This window comes from Triticum aestivum, chromosome 6A, assembly GCF_018294505.1.
Source record: "Triticum aestivum cultivar Chinese Spring chromosome 6A, IWGSC CS RefSeq v2.1, whole genome shotgun sequence".
Classification (NCBI taxonomy): Eukaryota; Viridiplantae; Streptophyta; class Magnoliopsida; order Poales; family Poaceae; genus Triticum; species Triticum aestivum.
In genome coordinates this window covers 387,356,747-387,365,417 of record NC_057809.1, presented here as the reverse complement: position 1 = coordinate 387,365,417, position 8,671 = coordinate 387,356,747, and positions in this window count along the sequence as shown.

Sequence of the window (8,671 nt, the reverse complement as noted above, 5' to 3'; positions counted from 1 at the left end):
TCCACGGGATACTGTTCATCTCCACCGTCGACCTCCTCCAGCCTCCACGGGCTCCCGTTCATCCAGCCTCCACCGCGCGCTACTCCACCGGCTACTGTTCAACCACCCCTCCACCGTTTACTGTTCATCCATCCCTCCACACCACGGGGTCCTGTTCAACCACCCCTCCACGGGCACCCCTCCACCGTCTACTGTTCATCCAGCCCTCCAAACCACGAGGTCCTGTTCAACCACCCCTCGGCCGTCTACTGTTCATCCAGCCCTCCACATCACGGGGGCCTGTTCATCCACCCCTCCACGGGCACCCCTCCACCGTCTACTGTTCATCCAGCCCTCCACCACACCACGGGGTCATGTTCATCCAGAGGCAACGCCACCGCTCACTGTTCATCCACCCCCCCCCCCCCCCCCCCGCAACGCTCACTGTTCATCCCATTGATCGGCTTCAGTTAGCAGCAGTAGCGAAGGAATAGCTCTATCAGGTTCAGTTAACAGACATCGATTGATCGCTCGGGTTCAGTAACGCGTAGCCTGCAGTGCAATCGCTCGGGTTCAGTTAGAGCCCAACGCCTCGCTCGGGTTCAGTTAGAGTCAACGCCTCGCACACACGCGCGTACGTGTACGAGAGAAACGCGCATCGCTCGGCCCCCGACCTCCCACCGTAACCGGTGATAGATCGTGAATGTCGCCTAGAGGGGGGGTGAATAGGCATTTTAAAATAAGTACGGTTTAGGCTTGAACAAATGCGGAATAAACCTAGCGGTCAATTTGCCAAGCACAAAACCTAAAACAACTAGGCTCACCTATGTGCACCAACAACTTATGCTAAGAAAGATAAGCAACTATGTGATAGCAAGATATATGACAAGAAACAATATGGCTATCACAAAGTAAAGTGCATAAGTAAAGGGCTCGGGTAAGAGATAACCGAGGCACGAGGAGACGATGATGTATCCCGAAGTTCACACCCTTGCGGATGCTAATCTCCGTTTGGAGCGGTGTGGAGGCACAATGCTCCCCAAGAAGCCACTAGGGCCACCGTAATCTCCTCACGCTCTCGCACAATGCAAGATGCCGTGATTCCACTAAGGGACCCTTGAGGGCAGTCACCAAACCCGTACAAATGGCAACCCTTGGGGGCGGTCACCGAACCCGTACACTTTGGCAACCCTTGGGGGCGGTCACCGATACCCGTCAAATTGCTCGGGGCGATCTCCACAACCTAATTGGAGACCCCGACGCTTGCCCGGATCTTTGCACCACAATGATTGAGCTCCGAACACCAACAACCGTCTAGGGCGCCCAAGCACCCAAGAGGAACAAGCTCAAGGGTACCAAGCACCCAAGAGTAATAAGCTTCTCAACTTGTAACTTCCACGTATCACGTGGAGAACTCAAACCGATGCACCAAATGCAATGGCAAGGGCACACGGAGTGCCCAAGTCCTTCTCTCTCAAATCCCACCGAAGCAACTAATGCTAGGGAGGAAAATGAGAGGAAGAACAAGAAAGAGAACACCAAGAACTCCAAGATCTAGATCCAAGGGGTTCCCCTCACATAGAGGAGAAAGTGATTGGTGGAAATGTGGATCTAGATCTCCTCTCTCTTTTCCCTCAAAAACTAGCAAGAATCCATGGAGGGATTGAGAGTTAGCAAGATCGAAGAAGGTCAACAATGGGGAAGAACACGAGCTCAAAGGATAAGGTTCAATGGGGAAGAAGACCCCCTTTTATAGGAGGGGGAAAATCCAACCGTTATGTGCTCAGCCCGCACACGAGCGGTACTACCGCTCCACGAGCGGTACTACCGCTCCACGAGCAGTACTACCGCTCAGGCGGAAGAAACAAGGAACAGAAGCAACAAAACATGAACCTTGGGGCGGTAGTACTGCAGGAGACAGCGGTACTACCGCTGGGTTAAGCGGTACTACCGCTCCCTTCGGCGGTACTACCGCGCAGAACGAAGGGTAAAGAGAAAGAGGGAACCGGGCGGTACTACCGCGGATGAAGGGAAGTACTGCCGCTAAGGAGCGGTACTGCCGCACTACTGCCGCAGCGAGGTACCGCACAATCCGACACAGAAAAAGACCCCTCGAATCGATGCGGTAGGGACCTGGTAAGCCAGCGGTAGTACTGCTGCGGAGTCACCGCCGGTACTACCACTGTGGAGCGGTACTGCCGCTTGTGACCCCTCAGCAGTACTACCGCTGGGTACCACGGTACTACCGCTGGGACCCTGACAAAACCAGACTCAAGAAAACAAGAACTGCCATAACTTCTGCATATGAGCTCCGAATTGAGCAAACTCAAGCTTGTTGGAAACAAGACGACGAACCAAGACCTCCAACCGAGAAGAACCGGCAAAACCTCCAACATCGAAAACATCATAGAAGAAGCATGCGAACTCCGTTTTCGATGAACTCAAGCTTGTCATCAAGATGACCATAAGATCTAAGATTCACAAAGAGAACCAAACAAGAACCAAGAAAGATGATGCAAGGATGCAATGGTTTGAGCTCTCAACGAACGATACGATCAAGCTACTCATCGAGAGCCCCCCTTGATAGTATGGCAATCGATCCTATAACCCGGTCTCCCAGCTACCATCATGAGACCGGTAAAACAGAAAACCTATCAAGGGCAAGCCTTTGCCTTGCACATGGTCCACTTGAGCTAGATGATGACGATCTTGACTCCCTCAAGTTGGACCACCTTTCTTGATTGTGTTGACTCGATGAAGACTAGTGGATTGCTCCCCCATACTCTACTATGGGTGAGCCACTCTTCCGCACATCTTCACATGTCCATTGTCAACACAATGGACGGCAAGCTTCAAGCATTTGATCTCTTCGTGATGCTCCACTTGAACTTGCACACCGCAACCTTTCTTGATTGTGTTGACTCGATGAAGACTAGTTGATTGCTCCCCCATACTCCACTATGGGTGAGCCACTCTTTCGCACATCTTCACAAGTCCATTGTCACCACAAAGGACGACAAGCTTCAAGCATTTGATCTCTTCGTGATGCTCCACTTGAACTTTGCACACCGCAACCTAACCCCACAAAGAACCCTCACGAAGACCATGGGTTAGTACACAAAGCGTAATTGACAATGCTTACCATACCATGGGATCACTTGATCCCTCTCGGTACATCTTCTATGCTTTGTGGGTTGATCAACTTGATTCACTCTTTGGCTTAGTCTTGATCAACCTCTCACAAGACCAATCTTTAGGTAATTCCTTGAATAGCACCTTGGTAGACATAAACTCTCCTTGAAACCAACACATGTACTCCAAGAAAAGCCTATGGACAAAACCTTCAATTATAACTCAAGGCAACCATTAGTCCATGGAGATTGTCATCAATTACCAAAACAAAACATGGGGGCACCGCATTTTCTTTCAACAGGGAACTCCTTGAAATTTTCCTCCCCCTCGCTTCTACCATAGTTTTTTCCGTCATGGACGGCCCAAAGAATGTCATGCAGCTGCGTCTCCGGCCCGCCCAGGACGAAAAGCCCATTTTATGTCATGATTTTTTGTCATAAAAGTAGAAGCCCACCACATCTATGATGATACTGGGTTTTGTCACAATTATCGTCATAGAAGTGTCATATGTATGACAGAAAAAAAATGTTCGGCCCAAAATGTCACGGATGTGTCTAACTCTTCACTGTATTTCTGGTTAGTGCAGCCGAAGATAATGTCATCCACATATATTTGGCACACAAACAGTTCACCATCATATGTCTTCGTGAAGAGAGTGGGATCCAGGGAACCAGGTTTGAAGCCTTTGCTCTTTAGGAAGTCTTTGAGTGTGTCATACCAAGCTCGAGGGGCTTGTTTAAGGCCATACAGTGCCTTGTTGAGTTTGTAGACCATGTCAGGATGTTTTGGATCTTCAAAGCCAGGCAGTTGTGCAACATACACTTCTTCTTCAATCTTGCCATTGAGAAAAGCGTTCTTCACATCCATTTGATACAGAAGAATGTTATGATGATTTGCATAGGCTAGCAGTATGCGTATAGCTTCAAGCCTAGCCACAGGAGCAAATGTTTCATCGAAGTCAATTCCTTCAACTTGAGTGTATCCTTGAGCAACGAGACGAGCTTTGTTTCTGACAACTTGACCATGCTCATCTTGCTTGTTGCGATATATCCATTTAGTGCCTATTATATTGTGCTTACGAGGATCAGGACGCTTAACTAGTTCCCATACATTATTCAACTCAAACTGTTGAAGCTCTTCTTGCATAGCTTGAATCCATTCAGGTTCCATGAAGGCTTCATCAACTTTCTTGGGTTCAGATATTGAGACAAATGTGAAGTGCCCACAGAAATTTGCTAGCTGTGTTGCCCTTGAACGAGTGAGTGGACCTGGTGCATTGATGCTATCAATTATTCTCTCAATTTGTACTTCATTTGCAACACGAGGATGAACAGGACGAAGATTTTTCTATTGCTGATCATTGTCATTGTTAGAAGGATTGTCGTCAGGCTGAGCATTGTCTTCAGGTTGATCTGGTGCAGAGATGATGAGTTCCTCTTCAGGCTGAGCTTCAGACGGTATGATTTCTCCAGTTCCCATGAGTTTGATGGTTTCACTGGATGGAGCTTCATCTAGCACATTTGGCAGGTGCTCTCTTGCGAGCCGTTAGTCTCAACGAACCGCACATCCACAGTTTCAACCACTTTATAGTAAAAGAGGTTAAAGACTCTGTAGGAGTGCGAATCCTTTCCATATCCAAGCATAAAACCTTCATGTGCTTTCGGTGCAAATTTTGAAGTGTGATGTGGATCCTTGATCCAGCACCTGGCACCAAATACTCTGAAGTAACTGACATTTGGCTTCTTGCCAGTAAGGAGCTCAGAGGATGTTTTGTTCAAAAGCTTGTGAAGATAAACACGGTTGATGATATGGCATGCAGTATCAATGGATTCAGGCCAGAACTTTCTTGGAGTCATGTATTCATCGAGCATCGTCCGGGCCATCTCAATAAGTGTTCTGTTCTTGCGTTCCACGACGCCATTCTGCTGGGGCGTGTACGGAGCTGAGAATTCATGAGTGATGCCCAAAGTATCAAGATAAGTGTCGAGGCCAGTGTTCTTGAATTCAGTGCCATTGTCACTTCTGATGTGCTTGATCTTGACACCATAGTTGTTCATGGCTCGATTGGCGAAGCGTCTAAAGACATCCTGCACTTCAGTCTTGTAGAGCATTATATGAACCCAAGTATATCTTGAATAATCATCAACAATGACAAAGCCATAGAGACATGTAGTAGTAGTAAGAGTTGAGTAGTGAGTGGGACCGAAGAGGTCCATGTGGAGCAGTTCAAAGGGTTGAGTCATTGTCATGATTGTCTTCGAGGGATGCTTGGCCCTCGTCATCTTTCCTGCTTCACAGGCACCGCATAAGTGATCCTTCTTGAACTTGACGCCCTCGATGCCTATGACATGCTTCTTCTTTGCAAGAGTGTGCAAGTTCCTCATGCCAGCATGCCCTAGCCTCCGATGCCAGAGCCAGCATTTTGAAACTTTTGCTAGAAGACATACGGCAAGCTGTGGTCCTGCTGAGAAATCTACCACGTATAAATCATCTTTCCGATACCCTTCAAAGACTAGAGACTTGTCAGATTCCATTAGAACAAGGCAACGATATTTTCCAAATATCACAATCATGTTTAAATAGCAAAGCATTGAGACAGACATTAAGTTGAAACCAAGGGATTCAGCAAGCATTACTTTATCCATGTGTTGATCCCTCGAGATTGCAACTCTACCTAGACCCAATACCTTGCTTTTACCAGTATCAGCAAATGTGATGTGACTCTTGTTAGATGGACGTAAAGTTGAGTCCATGAGAAGACTTCGCTTGCCAGTCATGTGATTAGTACACCCACTATCAATAATCCATTCTGAAGTAGTTGGTGTCATACCCTACAGTGCAGCTAGGGGATAGGCTTCACGAAGAGAATTGTGAAGCATAAACATTTGACGAGCAAGTGGATTATGAAAGCTTAGATCGAGGTTAGGACCGATAGGGCAAGTAGCAAGTGACTCAGGAACAAAATACATAATAAGACCATTTGGGCATTTGATCTTGCGCCCTACAAGATGTTTAAGGTCCCCAGCAATAGCTTCAGACGAATTTGATTTTCGGCTGGAGACCCTTCCCTGCAAATGAGAGTTAAGCTTTCTTAGCCACCCACATCTTCAAGGGTGGCTTCGAAGCAATGAGTCTAAGTGCAGCATTTGAGAACTTTGGCTTTGGAGCCCTAGCAAAAAGTCTTGCAGGTGGACAATAGTACTCATAAGAATAAGCAGAGTAGTTCTTGGTCTTATGAACATGGCGGTTTGATGAAACACGCTCATATTCATATTCATAGGCTTGTGTATGGTTTCCCTGCAAAACATTTGCATTAGTGCGACTCAGGTGAGTCCTTTGTCTGTATGAAGCCTTTGAACCATATGAAGCATGTGGTCTGGGGTTTGTCTTCTTCACTTGTGGTGTCATGACGGCATTCACAGGAAGATTCTCCAACAACTTTTTCGGCACCCAGACTTTCTTCATAGGTGGCCCATTCCTGCAGTTAGTACCAATATACCTGGCAAACACTTCACCATTCTGATTCTTAAACAGTTTATAGTTTGCATCAAAGGATTCATCAATAACAATGGGATTAGCACAAGTGAAGCCAGACAGGGTGGATGGATCCACTGAAGGTTCCTTTGTAGCAACCCATGTGGTTTTGGGGTACTGCTCAGGTTTCCAGTAAGAGACATCAGCATTCATTTTCCTTTCGAACCCTAGACCCTCTTTCCTAGGGTTTCAGTTCAGGATCTGCCTTTTGAGGACATCACATAGTGTCTGATGCCCTTTGAGACTTTTGTACATACCTGTTTCAAGCAATGTCTTCAACCTAACATTTTCATCAGCAATAGCAGTGGTATCCTCAGCAGAGGGGCTAGTTACCACATCAATAGTTGAAGATATTGCAATAGTAGTAGCAGTAGAACATCCAGCAACAGAAGTAACATTGTCACGCTCAATGCATTTAAGACATGGTGGTTCAAATCCTTCCTGAGCAGAACTGATCTATTTGGCGCGAAGTGACTCATTTTCCTTTTGAAGATCTTCATGAGCCGCTCTCAATTTCTCAAGGTCTTGCTTCCTCTGAAGATAATCATAGGAAAGCTTTTCATGAGTTGTTGAGAGCGTTTCATGACGACTTTCAAGTTCCTCATACTTAACATGAAGATTTTTTATGTCTTCAATTAAGGACTGAGATCGAGTCATTTCAGCGTCTAACAGGTCATCACTTTTGTCTAACAGTTTTTGAATATGTTCCATAGCTTTCTGTTGTTCAGTTGCAATTTTAGCAAGTGTTTTGTAGCTGGGTTTGGAACCACAATCAGAGTCATCTTCACTGGATGTTTGATAGTGAGTAGTGCGTGTGTTTACCTTGGCTCCGCGTGCCATGAAGCAGTAGGTGGGAGCGGAGTAGTCCTTGTCATTTGCATCAGCATCGGTGATGAAGTCATTGTCTTCAGTGTTGAAGATGGACTTGGCAACGTATGCTGTAGCCAGACTTGCAATGCCAGAATTGGACTCCTCCTCAGACTCCACCTCCGCCTCCTCAGAAGTGGACTCCTCCTCTGAATCCATTTCCTTGCCAACAAACGCACGAGCCTTGCCAGATGAGCTCTTCTTGTGTGATGAAGACTTTGAGGGAGACTTGGAAGAAGACTTTGAGTATTTCTTCTTCTTCTTCTTCTTGTCGTCAGAATCATACTCCTTGCTCTCTTCTTCTTGTTGTTCTCATTGTCCCACTGCGGACACTCAGAGATGTAGTGGCCAGGTTTCTTGCACTTGTGGCATGTTCTCTTCTTGTAGTCATGAGCAGAAGTTTCATCATTCCTTGAGCTTGATCGTGAAGACTTTCTGAAGCCTTTCTTCTTGGTGAATTTTTGGAACTTCTTCACAAGCATAGCAATCTCCTTTCAAATGTCTTCAGGATCATCAGAACTGATGTCAGATTCTTCTTCAGATGAGGAGACAGCTTTTGCCTTCAAGGCACGAGCTCACCCATAATTGGGACCGTAGATATCTCTTTTCTCAGAAAGCTGAAACTCATGTGTGTTGAGCCTTTCAAGTATGTCAGACGGATCGAGTGTCTTGAAGTCAGGACGTTCTTGAATCATCGGGGCTAGGGTGTCAAACGAGCTGTCAAGTGATCTCAAGAGTGTCTTGACGACTTCATGCTTGGTGAGCTCAGTAGCGCCAAGGGCTTGAAGTTCATTTGTGATGTCAGTGAGTCGATCAAACGTGAGTTGAACATTCTCATTGTCGTTTCTCTTGAAGCGGTTGAAGAGGTTGCGGAGGACACTGATTCTTTGATCTCTCTGGGTTGAGACGCCTTCGTTGACCTTGGAGAGCCAGTCCCAGACTAGCTTAGATGTTTCCAAAGAACTCACACGGTCATACTGTCCTTTAGTCAGATGACCACAGATGATGTTCTTGGCAGTGGAGTCCAGTTGAACGAACTTCTTGACATCAGCAGCGGTGACACCTTCACTCGCCTTGGGAACGCCATTCTTGACGACATACCATAGGTCGACATCAATGGCTTCAAGATGCATGCGCATCTTATTCTTCCAGTAGGGAT